The sequence below is a fragment of the Arachis hypogaea genome, chromosome 2 (genome assembly GCF_003086295.3).
Source record: "Arachis hypogaea cultivar Tifrunner chromosome 2, arahy.Tifrunner.gnm2.J5K5, whole genome shotgun sequence".
NCBI classification, from domain to species: Eukaryota; Viridiplantae; Streptophyta; class Magnoliopsida; order Fabales; family Fabaceae; genus Arachis; species Arachis hypogaea.
The window spans coordinates 100690510-100706946 of record NC_092037.1 but is presented as its reverse complement, the minus strand read 5'-3'; the positions used below and the strand labels follow the sequence as shown (position 1 = coordinate 100706946).

General features: G+C 36.9%; 1 long non-coding RNA gene and 1 other non-coding gene across 5 annotated transcripts; one reads left to right on the top strand and one right to left on the bottom strand.

The window, feature by feature from the left end:
• On the top strand, positions 1-7613 carry LOC112757528 (uncharacterized). Of its 4 annotated transcripts, none has more exons than XR_011874775.1 (3): positions 285-4001; positions 4126-4259; positions 5272-7613. It is a non-coding gene; the product is annotated as an uncharacterized lncRNA (long non-coding RNA). The 4 variants fall into 4 exon arrangements; XR_011874777.1 differs by lacking the exon at positions 5272-7613 and having other exon boundaries at positions 304-1206; positions 1367-4001; positions 4126-4468; XR_011874776.1 differs by lacking the exon at positions 5272-7613 and having other exon boundaries at positions 305-588; positions 871-4001; positions 4126-4468.
• Positions 7614-10730: 3117 nt separating this feature from the next.
• LOC112767818 (small nucleolar RNA R71) lies at positions 10731-10838 on the bottom strand. Its single transcript, XR_003185264.1, has one exon. It is a non-coding gene; the product is annotated as a small nucleolar RNA R71 (small nucleolar RNA).
• Positions 10839-16437: the final 5599 nt, after the last annotated feature.

Here is a 16437-nt window from a genome sequence, read left to right as displayed (position 1 = left end):
TCATATAATCAGATTAATAAAAAAAATTATACTATATATAAGAAAAAAATAAGTTGTGCACTGTTTAAAATTCATTAATTATATATCAAATTATACCAACAACAAAAAATTAAAAAACAAAACCAATAAAACTGGTGCAATAATTAATTAAGCAAAAGCTACAAAAATCAATATTTAGCTGCTGTCTTTTTTTGTCTTTAGTTCTTTAACTAAAAGGATATTTTTGTCATTGAGAGATATATTAAAAGACAAAATTATATCCACTACTTGATCGTACATGAGAATTTCATGTTCCATAAATGTAAGCGGAACATGTGATAATTTTCCTTTAAGATATAGCAGCTACCATCTACTACATGATATCCTCCTATTTTATCTAATTTTTTGATTATTTTATTTTATTTTTATATGTCTTCTCTCTCTGTATAATGCACATCTCCTATTCATTTTCATAAACATTTTTAATCTTTGATACAAGAGGGATAAATCCATCGGTTTACTAAAAACATCTTTTCATGATGTATACATGCATAGGGATTGGCTATCTGCATCTCTCAACATTATGATATTCACATATATCATGTTCAGGTAGTTTGGGCACACCATACAAGGTTTTTGATGTTTTACCTCCTGATTTCTCTTCCTTCATAGCCAATAAAATCAATTGCTTATATCCATTGCCCCAACTTTTCAGTCTAAAATCTTATGCATTTTCTTCATGCACCCTTTTTTTATCCTGTTTTCCAAATTTTGTCCCTCATTTCAGAATATTCAAAATTTAAAATTTTCCAGCACCATTCTTTCATATGTTATTTCCTCACCTTTGTATAACTCCTCTGTTACCATTGTTCATTTTAATCGCGATGCAAGGAAAACGATGCCGATGACGACGATGATTTTCCCTCAAACGGCGCGACGTATTCGAGTGCTAGGCGAGAGCCATTGAAGAACTTCTGTAAATAGACTGCAGAACTCTTCTTCGAGGAGTACGATCTCATCAGCCATCAGATCAATTCCTTCAACCAGTTTATTCCCAAGAGCGTCATTGATCTTATCGTTGACTCTGGGTTCTATTATTAATATTGTTATTATTATTTGCAATGTTAAGTTTTGATTTCTTATTTTATTTTAATTTTTTTTGGGTGAATGTGGCCAGATCTTATACAGAAGGCAAGGAAGTTCGTTTGGATGTTATTCAGACTTACGGTGAAGATGCATTTTTTGTTCCGCATTTTTAGCTTTTTATTTTTTTCACTTCTTTTTTTTTTCTCTCAACTTGAATAATAAATTAATTAATTAAGAGCTTAATTATGATTGTGCTGTGTCTCTCTGTCTATCCTTGTGTGCTGTGATTGATTCCAACCAGGTTCAATTCATTTTTCCAAGACCTCAAAGCCTGGCAGTTCAAAAATTGAGATTCGAACTTTCTTCAATCTCTCCTCAAAACCGCTTCTTAATTCTTTATTTACTGTTCTTTCCACAAAAGTAGCGTTCCCTAGGATAACCAAGTTGGAACGGTGTGATTTGCCAAATTTGAAGTGCATTTGTTCTGGAATGCAAATTCTTGTTTGGCATAAATTAGAGGAGTTAGAAGTTCAGCGCTGTCCAATGGTGCATATATTTCACTACCACAGATAATCAGGGCGTGGTTTCTGCTATAATGGTATCAAAACATCCGGTCTCATCTATTTAATTTTTGATATATATATATATTGTTAACAAGATAGTAAACTTCATACTTTATTAGTTAGGTAGGAACTATATTCACTTATCATAATTGTGGTACAAAATGTTACACAGTATGCAAAGTTGAAATCTTTTAACTAGACCATCACATAGTTTACAAGTCATTACATTGAAAAATTCTAAGTTGCTCTCAGAAGCAAGATAACAATGAGTCACTGTCCAAAAAAAAAAAAAGAGAAGATAACAACTGGAGTTTGTTCCAGGAGTGTGCTATGATGAACCAAATTAAACGTATTATAGACAAACCCCCAGGCCCCAGTTCCCTTGCATATTCAACATTTCAACCAACAAAACGACGTAGATTCATCTAGGTTAATTTGGTATATCATACATGAACTCACTGTATGGTACAAACTTGAGTCTTTAGGTAGTGAAATCTACCAATTTTCAAATTGATACCATTAAGTTATCTTAGTACATGATGCATCATAGTCACACCGGTGCATCATAGCATAGCATTGTCTTACAATGTGTATAATGCGGGACAATAATGAGTAATTGTTGTAAGGAGAGTAAAAGTAGATAACTCATAATAAGATAATTTTATTATTAATATGTGTTTTTCATATAACTTGAGATTTTGTAACACTCGATCTTTATAATAATACACTCATTACAGCACCAGTAATTCCCTTTAACACGTTACACAAAGCAACGTAGTTGCCGCTGCATCACATTTCTTATCTTTGGTGTATGTAGAAGGATGAAAACTTGGCTATTTATAATCGCTCAACTGGAGCAAGTAATGATTAAATATTTACTTTCAAATATTGTCATTTTTATTGAATCCACCAGCTGCTGTAGAGCCATTAGGACATGCATTTTCATAACAGTAATGCTCCATGTTGAAGTGGTAATTATTAAATAGGTTCTAGCACACCTCATCTTGCACAGGAAGTTCACTATTTCCAGGTCAGTGCCAGCTTCTCCCTTGCTCTCCTCTTGCACAAGAAGTCCACTTTACAAGAGGTTCTTTCCTCTTCCCCTAGTTATTATTTGAGTCAATAATAAAAACAGATAAAGGTTTAATTTTGTCTGTAAAATTGTAAGTGCTATTCAATTTTTGATACTAAATTTTACGAATTATTTTAGTCCTACTATAACCTCAATAAGAGATTAGATTAAATCATGAAGTGTAGCTTCAGAGATTAAATTAAAAATTTCTAAAAGTTAAGAACTCAATTGAATCTGAATTATGCTTACAATTTTCAAGATAGAATTTAAGCTATATTCTTAAAAATATTAAGGAAAAGGAATTATGCTTAAAAATATTAAGATGAAAGTTAAGCTATATTCACAAATCACAAAGACATTTCGTAATGGTGATGAGGGTGTGAGAATAAAAATTTCATTCTTGGAAATGGCATCTTTTGTAGAGTAAGAAAATTAAAAAATAGTATCCCAGTAAGGCCTGTGTGTGTTATTTTGTGTTAGGAAGAAACAAACAGTGAAGACAGTCTGCACATTAGAATTTCTTATATATGTCAGGTCCATGTGAATGTGATGAGTGTCATGAACATTTTTCCTCTTCTAAAGTTTTTTTCAAAATGGAATTGAGAACCAAATTTAGTTTTATTGCTTTTTTTCTCATTATAATGATCTATATTGTAACTTAGTAACCTGATTTAGTTTGTATAGAAAGACTATGCTGTTGTTACTTAGTGAACAACATATTGTTCACCACTTGAATTGAATGATTCTTTGTTTTCTTTTTCTTTTAACTGTTTGGGACACAGTTTTATGGCAATAGTTTTAGCGTCAACCTTTTGATCCCCGAACTTATGCTCTGCGCAAGACATAATGTGTTGGTTGGTTATTAGTTATTACTACAAACTATTCCACCTTTTAGGGGATTGCCAGAGGGGACTTGACAATATGTGTATTATAATTTATCTACTAAGTCAAAAATTTGATATCAAAATTTTGACAAAAAATATGAATGCTTTGTTTTGTGGAATGAAACTCATAAAGATTACTTATTTCATTTAAAATTCTACCAAGCATGTGAGAAATCTAAGTGTAGCTTTTGTTTTTCAGTTTCACCAGGGGATTTTCTTCTTTTTCTGCCTCTTCTTTTTGGATTATATTCAATCCTTTTGATATGTTAAAGCATGTATAAGAGAATGATAGGTCTAATTTGAATTTATCTGAACTAAGTTTAAGTTTAATCACACTCAGCACTAGAAGACGTAATTGTCTTGGAGTCACACTTGGCACTACAATGACTATAATTCTATTTGCAAGGTTGGTGTAAGGTTTGTCTTCTCTATCTCTGTGAGTCTTATCTGCATTTATATTTTGTATCTGAATTGTATCCAAATTTTTAATGGATTGATTGAATTGAATTAGTGGGTTTTTTTTTCTTTTATGTATTTGCAGGTAGGAAGCTTTAGAACTTTTTCATAATATTGATGGTAGGGTTGTGAAAAGGCCATTGCACTGAGGATCATGTTGAGAAAATCAGCTTTACAAATGCAGCTAGAATAGCTCAAGTAGCTCTTAGAGACTATTAGGTATTCAACCTTTCATGCAATTTTTCCATGAAAATTATCATTATTGTAGGACTTTCATTTTTAATAGTTATTTTTTTGTTCATTATTGTATATTTGTTTCTGTGTTAGACTATATCAGATTCTCTCATGTGAAAATTTTTAATAATTTTGTATATAACTCTAACACTGTCAATTGTTATTATTATTATGAATTCATCACAATTTTTTCAGTAACTTATTTGATACTTTTCCTCCCTCTTTAGAAACTTACAAGTTTATTACAAAATTCTTCTAAAATTTATTCATCTTATTATATGACCTAATCTTCACACGAGATTATAGATTCCATGCTTGGTTATAAGGGTGGTGTGGTTAGACAACAACTTGATTTAAAGAATCACAAATGGTGCCACTATTTTTGCTGCATTTTTTTTAATAAATTGGATTTTTTTCTATTTTCGTTCTTACTATTTGCGTTGATTCCTGAATTGCTTTCTTTTTAAGGAAGAAATTCTGTGGTGAATCTTATCTTTTGCAAAGATATTTGAGTATTAGGTGAATGATCCCAAATGAATTTGAATTATTAACCTTAAAATGTTTCGGGCTCAAAAATTCTTTTCCAAAGTTGATATTGCTCAATTCCATTTGGGTATCCTGTTTTAAAATTTTCTCACTTCTTCTATCATTATTTTAATATCTTATTAAATTAGATTTTTTTTCTGTTCGTTTTATTTCTTGGTTTTAGAGTGGAAAGGAACATAAAAATCATATATTTTAGGTTAGTTTTTTATTTTATTTTATTCTGCTTATTCTCATCATATTTATGTTGAATCGAATTCTTAGTGATGGACCCTTTAAAGTAAAAATATATTGGCATGATAAACTGGAGATGTTGAATTCGATATTTCATTTCTTGATTGGTAGCATGCTTTGGATAGAATTTGTGTTAGTGATAATAGAAGCAGAAAAAGAATACCTTCAAACTTTGAAAATATATTACATGGGGATGGATTTGTAATTAGCAAAGTAGCAGGTGACATTGAAGACAGATACGATGAGTTGCTAAATGAAGCTGAGGTGGTAGCAATTATTGCATAGAAAGAAATTCATGTTCTGATGATGATGATCATGACGCTTGCTTTTAATGGTTAATTACAAATAGTCAATGCTGGTTTAGCTAATCAGTTTAATTTCTTTCATCTGATTATGATTAACTATATACAGGTTTGTATGATTGGTTCTGGTTTGTGTTGCTCAATTAGTGTGGACCCAAAAACAAGTATTTTGTATACACAATAGTAAATATTTAAATTTTTATGTTTTTTCTTGCTCAAGAAATGCTTACTTAAAGACCATCTCCCAAAAAGGTATATATGCTTTTAAGAGAATCTGATTTAGTTGTGAGCTGTGATTGTTGCCTTAACAAATTCATTTAGTTAAAAGCACAATAATAGCTAAAAGGTTGTTGAAAGGTTAAATGATTTAGTGTTTATTATTTTTCTATCTTTTAATGAAAGCGTAGCTTATGACTATTTAAAGTTGATTAAGATATAATTTTCAGACACAAACTTGACTGCTAAAGCTAATTAAGTAACGTACGTGAATTTAAATGTGCTTTAAAGAAAAGTAATAAAATATTATTTTAATCAAGGGTTAAGTCAAAAAATGGAATTAGGTTACTGATTCAGAATAAGATGGGGATAAAACTCAAACTCTACCATTAATGTTGTGTATCGCGAGGTGTTTAATAGTCTTCATTCATAAAGGTTGTACTCTAAAAAATATATTCTTGATTACATCATTTGTTTAATCTATTTTGTATTAAACAACCAATAACAAACCATGTTTAACTTCAGTTTTCTTGATTTATTGCCGTGCATCGCACGGGCTATTTCACTAGTTTATTCCAAAATAGAAAGAGATATACTGGACAAGTTACGACCTCACAGTAATTTGAAAGAACTGGAAATGTGGGGTTACAGGGGTACAACTTTTCTAAATTGGTTGGGACATTCTTCCTGCCGCAACATCACCCAAATTAAACTGGGCCATCTATCTGTCGGTTGTTTAAAGAATTGTTGTATGCTTCCTTCACTTGGACAGTTACCCTCTTTGAAGCACCTATCAATTTCAGAGTTTGAAAGACTGGAGATTGTAGGTGCTGAGTTTTACTTTGACCAGAAAGATACATGCTATTTGGAGGCACCGACACCATTTCCAATGCTTGAAACTCTTTCGTTTACGTCAATGCGTTGCTGGAAGGAATGGCGTGCACTGGAGTACAATGCATTTCCTCGACTTAGGGAGCTTACCATAAGGAAGTGTCCCGTGTTGAGAGGAGATTTGCCAAATCATCTGCCATCATTGCATTCACTTACTATTAAGGATTGCAGGAATCTCAGTTGTTGTGTTCCAGAATCTCCTGCAATGACCTCTTTGAGCATAGAAGGCGGCAATAAAGTGAAAATTGGGGAGCTACCTCCCTTACTGTGTCATCTATCAATTTCAGGAAAGCATCTAGCGGATCCCGTGGTGGAGGCTATTACGAAGACGCAACTGACTTGTGATGAGCGGATAATTTGTACGCTTTTTGGCATTATTTTTAGTATGTTTTTAGTATGTTCTAGTTAGTTTTTAGTATATTTTTATTAGTTTTTAGTTAAAATTCACTTTTCTGGACTTTACTATGAGTTTGTGTGTTTTTTTGTGATTTCAGATATTTTCTGGCTGAAATTGAGGGACCTGAGCAAAAATCTGATTCAGAGACTGAAAAGGGCTGCAGATGCTGTTGGATTCTGACCTCCCTGCACTCAAAGTGGATTTTCTGGAGCTACAGAAGCCCAATTGGCGCGCTCTCAACGGCGTTGGAAAGTAGACATCCTGGGCTTTCCAGCAATATATGATAGTCCATACTTTGCCCAAGATTTGATAGCCCAAACCGGCGTTCAAAGTCACCCTCAGAATTCCCAGCGTTAAACGCCGGAACTGGCACCAAAATGGGAGTTAAACGCCCAAACTGGCACAAAAGCTGGCGTTTAACTCCAAGAAGAGTCTCTACACGAAAATGCTTCATTGCTCAGCCCAAGCACACACCAAGTGGGCCCGGAAGTGGATTTTTATGTCATTTACTCATCTTTGTAAACCTTAGGCTACTAGTTTTCTATAAGTAGGACCTTTTACTATTGTATTGAGATATCGGGGTAGCTATCTTTGTTCTTATGCTATCTTAGATCATTGGGAGGTTGGCCATTCGGCCATGCCTAGACCTTGTTCTTATGTATTTTCAACGGTGGAGTTTCTACACACCATAGATTAAGGTGTGGAGCTCTGCTGTACCTCGAGTATTAATGCAATTACTATTGTTCTTCTATTCAATTCCGCTTGTTCTTGTTCTAAGATATCACTTGTTCTTCAACTTGATGAATGTGATGATCCGTGACACTCATCATCATTCTCACCTATGAACGTGTGCCTGACAACCACCTCCGTTCTACCTTAGATTGGGTGAATATCTCTTGGATTCCTGATACACGATGCATGGTTGATCGCCTGACAACCGAGCGCTCGCCTGACAACCGAGCCAGCCATTCCGTGAGATCAGAGTCTTCGTGGTATAGGCTAGAACTGATGGCGGCGTTCAAGAGAATTCGGAAGGTCTAACCTTGTCTGTGGTATTCTGAGTAGGATTCAATGATTGAATGACTGTGACGTGCTTCAAACTCCTGAAGGCGGGGCGTTAGTGACAGACGCAAAAGAATCACTGGATTCTATTCCGGCCTGATTGAGAACCGACAGATGGATAGCCGTGCCGTGACAGGGTGCGTTGAACATTTCCACTGAGAGGATGGGAGGTAGCCACTGACAACGGTGAAACCCTTGCATAAGCTTGCCATGGAAAGGAGTAAGAAGGATTGGATGAAGACAGTAGGAAAGCAGAGAGACGGAAGGGACACAGCATCTTCATGCGCTTATCTGAAATTCCCACCAATGAATTACATAAGTATCTCTATCTTTATCTTTATGTTTTATTCGTATATCACCCATATCCATTTGAGTTTGCCTGACTAAGATTTACAAGGTGACCATAGCCTGCTTCATACCAACAATCTCTGTGGGATCGACCCTTACTCGCGTAAGGTTTATTACTTGGACGACCCAGTACACTTGCTGGTTAGTTGTGCGAAGTTGTGTTTATGCCATGGTATTGAACACCAAGTTTTTGGATTCATTACCGGGGATTATTTGAGTTGTGAAAAGTATTGATCACAATTTCGTGCACCAAGTTTTTGGCGCCGTTGCCGGGGATTGTTGAGTTTGGACAACTGACGGTTCATCTTGTTGCTTAGATTAGGTATTTTTCTTCAGAGTTCTTAAGAATGAATTCTAGTGTTTCATGATGATCTGTTGAAGTCTGGCTGGCTGTGAAGCCATGTCTAATTCTATTGGACCGAGGTTTCAACTTATCATCACAAGAGCTTGTTGATTTCTATCAATCTTGCTGTTGGAGCAGTGATCTGCTAATGCTTGGCTGGCCGTTGGCCATGTCTAGTGTTTTGGACCGGAGCTTTCTTTGAAAGCTTGGCTGGCTGTGAAGCCATGTCTAATTCCTGGACCGGAGTCTTAGACTAAACATTGCATGATTCCTGGAATTCTCACTGAGAACTTTGATATCTTTATTTTCTTTCTTTTTCCACTTAATTTTCGAAAAAAACACAAAAAAAAAGATTTTACAAAATCATAAAAACCAAAAATATTTTATGTTTCTTGTTTAGAGTCTCATGTTAAGTTTGGTGTCAATTGCATGTTTCTGTTCTTCTTGCATTCATGCATATGTCTTCATTAATCTTCAAGTTATTCTTGATGATTTCATTGCTCTGATCTTTGAATTCAATTGACTTGAGTGTTTATGTGTCTCATATGCATTCTCATTTTGTTAGTGTCAGTAGTTTACAAACTGCTAAGTTTGGTGTCTTGCATGCATTGTTATTTGATTTTAGTTGCATTTTGATTATTCCTCATCATTAAAAATCCAAAAATATTTTCAATTTGTGTCTTTTCAAGTCAATAATATAGAGAATTGAAGATTCAGAACATACAGCAGAGGAATTATACAGAAAAAGCTGGGCGTTCAAAACGCCCAGTGAGGAAGGCAAACTGGCGTTTAAACGCCAGCCAGGGTGCCTGGCTGGGCGTTTAACGCCCAAAAGGGTAGTAATTTGGGCGTTAAACGCCAGAATGTGCACCATTCTGGGCGTTTAACGCCAGGATGGCACAAGAGGGAAGATTTTGTTTTCAAATCAAATTTTTTTTAGTTTTCAAAATCTTTTCAAAATCAAATCTTTTTCGAATCATATCCTTTCAATAAAATCTTTTTCAAAATCAATTTCTTTCTATTTTCAAGGATACTTGCTATCAATTAATGATTTGATTCAACATTTCAAGTATGTTGCCTTTTCTGTTGAGAAAGGTTTAATGTTTGAATCATATCTTTTCTTGTTAGCCAAGTTATTAATTTTTAAAATCAAATCTTTTTAAAATGTTTTTCAAATCATATCTTCTCAATCACATCTTTTTAAAACCAATCATATCTTTTTAATCACATCTTTTTCAAAATAGTTTTAAATCAAATCTTTTTGATTTCTAATTTCAAAATCTTTTTCAAAAATCACCTTATTCTTTCTCATTCTTGTTTTTCGAAAATCAATTAAAGTTCTTCAAAATGTTTTCAAAATCTTTTACTTAATTTTCGAAAATTACTTCCCCTCCTCTCACATCCTTCTATTTATGGACTAACACTATTCCTTAATACACAATTCGAACTCCATCTTTCTTGATAAGTTCGAATTTTTCTACCTCTGTCTTCCATTTTTCTTTTCCTCTGACTCCTCAAGGAATCTCTATACTGTGACATAGAGGATTCCATATTTCCCTGTTTTTCGTCTCTTTCATATGAGCAGGAGCAAAGACAAAAGCATTCTTGTTGAGGCTGATCCTGAACCTGAAAGGACCTTGAAGTGAAAGCTAAGAGAAGCTAAGGCACAACTCTCCGTAGAGGACCTAACAGAAATCTTCAAAGAAGAAGACCCCATGGCAGCCGAAAACAACAACAATGCCAACAATGCAAGGAAGGTGCTGGGTGACTTTACTGCACCTACTCCCGACTTCTATGGGAGAAGCATCTCTATCCCTGCCATCGGAGCAAACAACTTTGAGCTTAAGCCTCAATTAGTTTCTCTAATTCAACAGAATTGCAAGTTCCATGGACTTCCATTGGAAGATCCTCATCAGTTCTTAGCTGAATTCTTGCAAATCTGTGACACTGTCAAGACTAATGGGGTTGACCCTGAGGTCTACAGACTTATGCTATTCCCTTTTGCTGTAAGAGCCAGAGCTAGGACATGGTTGGATTCTCAACCTAAAGAAAGCCTGAACTCTTGGGAAAAGCTAGTCAATGCCTTCTTGGCAAAGTTCTTTCCACCTCAGAAATTGAGTAAGCTTAGAGTGGAAGTACAAACCTTCAGACAGAAGGAAGGAGAATCCTTCTATGAAGCTTGGGAAAGATACAAACAATTAATCAGAAAGTGTCCCTCTGATATGCTTTCTGAATGGAGCATCATAGGTATTTTCTATGATGGTCTCTCTGAACTGTCCAAGATGTCTTTGGATAGCTCTGCTGGAGGATCTCTTCATCTGAAGAAGACGCCTACAGAAGCTCAAGAACTAATTGAAATGGTTGCAAATAACCAATTCATGTACACTTCTGAAAGGAATCCTGTGAACAGTGGGACCAGTCAGAAGAAAGGAGTTCTTGAGATTGATACTCTGAATGACATATTGGCTCAGAACAAAATATTGACTCAGCAAGTCAATTTGATTTCTCAAAGTCTGTCTGGAATGCAAAATGCACCAAGCAGTACTAAGGAAGCTTCATCTGAAGAAGAAGCTTATGATCCTGAGAACCCTTCAATGGAAGAGGTGAATTACATGGGAGAACCCTATGGAAACACCTATAATCCTTCATGGAGAAATCATCCAAATCTTTCATGGAAGGATCAACAGAGACCTCAACAAGGTTTCAACAACAATAATGGTGGAAGAAATAGGTTTAGCAATAGCAAGCCTTTTCCATCATCTTCTCAGCAACAGACAGAGAGTTCTAAGCAGAATACCTCTGACTTAGCAACCATGGTCTCTGATCTAATCAAAACCACTCAAAGTTTCATGACTGAAACAAGGTCCTCCATTAGAAACTTGGAGGCACAAGTGGGTCAGCTGAGCAAGAAAGTTACTGAACTCCCTCATAGTACCCTTCCAAGCAATACAGAAGAAAATCCAAAAGGAGAGTGCAAGGCCATCAACATGGCCGAATTTGGAGAGGAGGAAGAGGCAGTGAACGCCACTGAGGAAGACCTCAATGGACGTCCACTGACCTCCAATGAGTTCCCCAATGAGGAACCATAGGAATCTGAGGCTCAAAATGAGACCATAGAGATTCCATTAGACTTACTTCTGCCATTCATGAGTTTGATGAGTATTCTTCCTCTGAAGAGGATGAGTATGTCACTGAAGAGCAAGTTGCTAAATACCTTGGAGCAATCATGAAGCTAAATGACAAGTTATTTGGAAATGAGACTTGGGAGGATGAACCCCCTTTGCTCACCAAAGAACTGGATGACTTGTCTAGGCAGAAATTACCTCAAAAGAGACAAGATCCTGGGAAGTTTTCAATACCTTGTACCATAGGCACCATGACCTTCAAGAAGGCCTTGTGTGACCTAGGGTCAAGTGTAAATCTCATGCCTCTCTCTGTAATGGAGAAGCTAGGGATCTTTGAGGTGCAAGCTGCAAAAATCTCACTAGAGATGGCAGACAACTCAAGAAAACAAGCTTATGGACTTGTAGAGGATGTTCTGGTGAAAGTTGAAGACCATTACATCCCTACTGATTTCATAGTCCTAGAGACTGGAAAGTGCATGGATGAATCCATCATCCTTGGCAGACCCTTCCTAGCCACAGCAAAGGTTGTGATTAATGTTGATAGAGGAGAATTGATCATTCAAGTGAATGAAGAATCCTTTGTGTTTAAGGCTCAAGGATACCCTTCTGTCATCATGGAGAGGAAGCATGAAGAGCTTCTCTCAAAACAGAGCCAAACAGAGCCCCCACAGCCAAACTCTAAGTTTGGTGTTGGGAGGCCATAACCAACTTCTAAGTTTGGTGTTGAACCCCCACATTCAAACTCTAAGTTTGGTGTTGGGAGGTTCCAACATTGCTCTGAGCATCTCTGAGGCTCCATGAGAGCCCTCTGTCAAGCTACTGATATTAAAGAAGCGCTTGTTGGGAGGCAACCCAATGTTATATTTTATATATTTTTCTTTGTTATTTTATGTTTTCTGTAGGTTGATGATCATAAGAAGTCACAAAATCAATTGAAAAAGCAAAAACAGAATGAAAAACAGAAAGAAAAACAGCACACCCTGGAGGAGAACCTGCTGGCGTTTAAACGCCAGTAAGGCTAGCAGATGGGCGTTTAACGTCCAGTCTGGCACCATTCTGGGCGTTTAACGCCAGAAAGGGGCACCAGACTGGCGTTAAACGCCAGAAAAGGGCAAGCACTTGGCGTTAAACGCCAGAAATGGGCACCAGCCCGGCGTTTAACGCCAGAAGTGGCTCAAAACGCATTTTTGCATGCCATTTGGTGCAGGGATGACTTTTCCTTGACACCTCAGGATCTGTGGACCCCACAGGATCCCCACCTACCCTACCACTCTCTTTCTTCTTCACCAATCACCTCAACACCTCTTCCCCAAAAACCCTTCACCTATCAAATCCCATCTTTCTCTTCACCACTCACATCCATCCTTCATAAAACCCCACCTACCTCACCCTTCAAATTCAAACCACTTTCCCTCCCATAGCCGAACCATAACCCTCCCCCCACTCCTATATATACCCATCTTCACTCCTTCATTTTCCCACAACCTAAACACCACTTCTTCCCCTTTTTGGCCGAACACAAAGCCATTCCCTTCTTTCTCATTTCTTCTTCTTCTACTCTCTTCTTTCTTCTTTTACTCGAGGACGAGCAAACCTTTTAAGTTTGGTGTGGTAAAAGCATTGCTTTTTGTTTTTTCATAACCATTTATGGCATCCAAGGCCGGAGAAACCTCTAGAAAGAGGAAAGGGAAGGCAAAAGCTTCCACCTCCGAGTCATGGGAAATGGAGAGATTCATCTCAAGGGTGCATCAAGACCACTTCTATGAAGTTGTGGCCTTGAAGAAGGTGATCCCCGAGGTCCCTTTCAAACTCAAAAAGGGTGAATATCCGGAGATCCGACATGAGATCCGAAGAAGAGGTTGGGAAGTTCTTACCAACCCCATTCAACAAGTCGGAATCTTAATGGTTCAAGAGTTCTATGCCAATGCATGGATCACCAAGAACCATGATCAAAGTGTGAACCCGGATCCAAAGAATTGGCTTACTATGGTTCGGGGGAAATACTTGGATTTTAGTCCGGAAAATGTAAGGTTGGCATTCAACTTGCCCATGATGCAAGGAGATGAACATCCTTACACTAGAAGGGTCAACTTTGATCAAAGGTTGGACCAAGTCCTCACAGTCATTTGTGAAGAAGGCGCCCAATGGAAGAGAGATTCAAGAGGAAAGCCGGTTCAATTGAGAAGGCATGACCTCAAACCCGTGGCTAGAGGATGGTTAGAGTTTATACAACGCTCAATCATTCCCACTAGCAACCGGTCCGAAGTTACCATAGACCGGGCTATCATGATTCATAGCATTATGATTGGAGAAGAAATAGAAGTTCATGAGGTTATATCCCAAGAACTCTATAAGGTGGCGGACAAGTCCTCTACCTTGGCAAGGTTAGCCTTTCCTCATCTCATTTGTCACCTCTGTTATTCAGTTGGAGTTGACATAGAGGGAGACATCCCCATTGATGAGGACAAGCCCATCACTAAGAAGAGGATGGAGCACACAAGAGATCCCACTCATCATGAGATCCCTGAGATTCCTCAAGGGATGCACTTTCCTCCACAAAACTATTGGGAGCAACTAAACACCTCCCTAGGAGAATTAAGTTCCAACATGGGACAACTAAGGGTGGAACACCAAGAACATTCCATTCTCCTCCATGAAATTAGAGAAGACCAAAGAATAATGAGAGAGGAGCAACAAAGACAAGGAAGAGACATTGAGGAGCTCAAGCACTCCATAGGATCTTCAAGAGGAAGAACAAGCCGCCATCACTAAGGTGGACCCGTTCTTTAATTTCCTTGTTCTTTATTTTTCTGTTTTTCGAATTTTAGTGCTTATGTTTATCTATATTTGTGTCTTGTGATCATTAGTGTCTTAGTGTCTATGCCTTAAAGTTATGAATGTCCTATGAATCCATCACCTTTTTTTGAATAAAAAATTGTTCCTAATTGAAAAAAGAGAAGAATTGCATGAATTTTGAATTTTATAACAGTTTAATTATTTTGATGTGGTGGCAATCTTTTTGTTTTCTGAATGTATGCTTAAACAGTGCATATGTCTTTTGAATTTGTGGTTCATGAATGTTGGCTCTTGAAAGAATGATGAAAAAGGAGACATGTTACTGAGGATCTGAAAAATCATAAAAATGATTCTTGAAGTAAGAAAAAGCAGTGAATACAAAAAAAAAGAGAGAGAGAAAAACGAAAAAAAAGGGGAGAAAAGAAAACGAAAAAAAAGAAAAGAGAAAAGGAGAAATAGAGTTGTGATCCAAGGCAATAAGAGTGTGCTTAAGAACCCTGGACACCTCTAATTGGGGACTCTAGCAAAGCTGAGTCACAATCTGAAAAGGTTCACCCAATTATGTGTCTGTGGCATGTAGGTATCTGGTGGTAATACTGGAAGACAGAGTGCTTTGGGTCACGGCCAGGACTCAATAAGTAGCTATGTTCAAGAATCATCATACTTAACTAGGAGAATCAATGACACTATCTGGATTCTGAGTTCCTAAAGAAGCCAATCATTCTGAATTTCAAAGGATAAAGTGAGATGCCAAAACTATTCAGAGGCAAAAAGCTAAAAGCCCCGCTCATCTAATTAATACTGATCTTCATAGATGTTTTTGGAATTCATTGCATATTCTCTTCTTTTTATCTTATTTGATTTTCAGTTGCTTGAGGACAAGCAACAATTTAAGTTTGGTGTTGTGATGAGCGGATAATTTGTACGCTTTTTGGCATTGTTTTTAGTATATTTTTAGTATGTTCTAGTTAGTTTTAGTATATTTTTATTAGTTTTTAGTTAAAATTCACTTTTCTGGACTTTACTATGAGTTTGTGTGTTTTTCTGTGATTTCAGGTATTTTCTGGCTGAAATTGAGGGATCTGAGCAAAAATCTGATTCAGAGACTGAAAAGGGCTGCAGATGCTGTTGGATTCTGACCTCCCTGCACTCAAAGTGGATTTTCTGGAGCTAAAGAAGCCCAATTGGCGCGCTCTCAACGGCGTTGGAAAGTAGACATCCTGGGCTTTCCAGAAATATATGATAGTCCATACTTTGCCCAAGATTTGATGGCCCAAACCGGCGTTCAAAGTCACCCTCAGAATTCCCAGCGTTAAACGCTGGAACTGGCACCAAAATGGGAGTTAAACGCCCAAACTGGCACAAAAGCTGGCGTTTAACTCCAAGAAGAGTCTCTACACGAAAATGCTTCATTGCTCAGCCCAAGCACACACCAAGTGGGCCCGGAAGTGGATTTTTATGTCATTTACTCATCTTTGTAAACCTTAGGCTACTAGTTTTCTATAATTAGGACCTTTTACTATTGTATTGAGATATCGGGGTAGCTATCTTTGTTCTTATGCTATCTTAGATCATTGGGAGGCTGGCCATTCGGCCATGCCTAGACCTTGTTCTTATGTATTTTCAACGGTGGAGTTTCTACACACCATAGATTAAGGTGTGGAGCTCTGCTGTACCTCGAGTATTAATGAATTACTATTGTTCTTCTATTCAATTCCGCTTGTTCTTGTTCTAAGATATCACTTGTTCTTCAACTTGATGAATGTGATGATCCGTGACACTCATCATCATTCTCACCTATGAACGTGTGCCTGACAACCACCTCTGTTCTACCTTAGATTGAGTGAATATCTCTTGGATTCCTGATACACGATGCATGGTTGATCGCCTGACAACCGAGCGCTCG